Raw genomic sequence first — 2,500 nt, forward strand, 5'->3', positions numbered from 1 at the left:
GCACCTCCGTGACGTCATTGATACAAGCACAGGGGCCATATTTGAGCACCTCCGTGACGTCACTGATACGACCATAGGGGCCATATTTGAGCACCTCCGTGACGTCACTGATACGACCATAGGGGCCATATTTGAGCACCTCCGTGACGGCATTGATACGAGCATAGGGGCCATATTTGAGCACCTCCGTGACGTCATTGATACAGGGGCCATATTTGAGCACCTCCGTGACGACAGAGTGCTCTAAAGAGAGATCCCAAAATTATTTTTACCGACATACTTCCCCCATTGGCGAGGAATGTCGCTGTGTGTAAACATCAGGCTAAAGAATGCGCCAATATCCAATAAATTATGACGAAAATAGAATTATAGGAAAGAGTCCTTCAGTGCCACGGAAAAAAAAAAGTTATCCAATTGTGAACGAGTCCTTTAAGTGTCACCAAACACAAGATCCTTTGGGACTCATAAAGCAAACTTAGCAAAGATGGGCGACGCGTCACCACTCATGGAGCAAACTTGCCAGAAAGCTGAAGGTGTCAATGTTGTCTAAAACTCAGTATTAATGATTGAAACACGATTGTCATGCGAGGACTCTCATCATTGTCACGCCACTGTCATGCGAGGACTCTCATCTTTGTCACGCCACTGTCATGCGAGGACTCTCATCATTGTCACGCCACTGTCATGCGAGGACTCTCATCATTGTCACACCACTGTCATGCGAGGACTCTCATCATTGTCACGCCACTGTCATGTGAGGACTATCATCATTGTCACGCCACTGTCATGCGAGGACTCTCATCATTGTCACGCCACTGTTATGCGAGGACTCTCATCATTGTCACACCACTGTCATGCGAGGACTCTCATCATTGTCACACCACTGTCATGCGAGGACTCTCATCATTGTCACACCACTGTCATGCGAGGACTCTCATCATTGTCACACCACTGTCATGCGAGGACTCTCATCATTGTCACGCCACTGTCATGTGAGGACTATCATCATTGTCACGCCACTGTCATGTGAGGACTATCATCATTGTCACACCACTGTCATGAGAGGACTCCAATCATTGTCACATCACTGTCATGCGAGGACTCTCATCATTGTCACACCACTGTCATGCGAGGACTCTCATCATTGTCACACCACTGTCATGCGAGGACTCTCATCATTGTCACGCCGCTGTCATGTGAGGACTATCATCATTGTCACACCACTGTCATGCGAGGACTCCAATCATTGTCACACCACTGTCATGCGAGGACTCCAATCATTGTCACACCACTGTCATGCGAGGACTCAAATCACTGTCTCACCACTGTCATGAGAGTACTCAAATCACTGTCGCACTATGATAGGAAATGATCTAAGTTATTACTCATAAATCTGAAGCCTGAGAAAGTTTGTAAATTACCTGGTAGTCAGAGTCTGGGAACTTGAGCAGTTGTTGGCCAATCAGGTTAATAATCTATCTACTGTTACCAACTCTTGGATTCTCGAAGTGTAATTTGTAATTCACTAACCTGCTGTAACCTTCACTACAGCAGCCCATGCGCACGCACGCGGACACCCACGGACACGCACGCACGCGGACACGCACAGACGCATGGACACGCACAGACGCACGGATACACACACGCAGACACGCAACTCGCACAAAGTAGAACAAGGGTCAGCTCCTCCCTTACAGGTACACAAGTAGATACATGTTTTATCTGCCCCAAAAATTCCTGGTTTTGTGTGAGCACCTCGTCCTGCCCTCTGCTGCCTGCCTCTCTCTCTGCTGCCTGCAACTCCCTCTGCTGCCTGCCTCTCCCGGCTGCTTTACCAGCACCTGCTAGTCTGTCAGCCCCCCTCCTTCACCAGGGAGTCCTGATAATCTATGAACTGTGGCTCTAATTCTTAAGTCTTATATATTACTCTCACTTCCTCAGCTCAGTGGTACAGAGCCTCGACCATCACTGCTGCTTCACCCACTTGAGGAATTCTTTCAGCTGAGAAATAGGTTCCTCCCCATAACTGAGGAAGGCCAATAATCATGATCTTTCTAAACTAAACCACCAATTACATATTTACTAACAAAACGGTCATTGGCAATTCCAAGTTCTGACATCACAAGAGTTCCTCCGTAACTCCAGAGGGGTAAGAGTTCCTCCGTAACTCCAGAGGGGTAAGAGTTCCTCCGTAACTCCAGAGGGGTAAGAGTTCCTCCGTAACTCCAGAGGGGTAAGAGTTCCTCCGTAACTCCAGAGGGGTAAGAGTTCCTCCGTAACTCCAGAGGGGTAAGAGTTCCTCCGTAACTCCAGAGGGGTAAGAGTTCCTCCGTAACTCCAGAGGGGTAAGAGTTCCTCCGTAACTCCAGAGGGGTAAGAGTTCCTCCGTAACTCCAGAGGGGTAAGAGGTACTCCTTCAATCATTTTCATTTCATTTCTTAATTATGCACCCCATACCCTTCCCATGGGCGGTAGTGGAAAGGGTGTCAGAGACACATAA

At 48.2% G+C, this 2,500-nt stretch overlaps 1 pseudogene; it reads right to left on the bottom strand.

Moving 5' to 3' along the window:
* LOC123750284 (uncharacterized) overlaps positions 1-2,500 on the bottom strand; it is a 49,527-nt pseudogene that overhangs the window by 45,122 nt on the left and 1,905 nt on the right.

The sequence above is a fragment of the Procambarus clarkii genome, chromosome 40 (genome assembly GCF_040958095.1).
Source record: "Procambarus clarkii isolate CNS0578487 chromosome 40, FALCON_Pclarkii_2.0, whole genome shotgun sequence".
Classification (NCBI taxonomy): domain Eukaryota; kingdom Metazoa; phylum Arthropoda; class Malacostraca; order Decapoda; family Cambaridae; genus Procambarus; species Procambarus clarkii.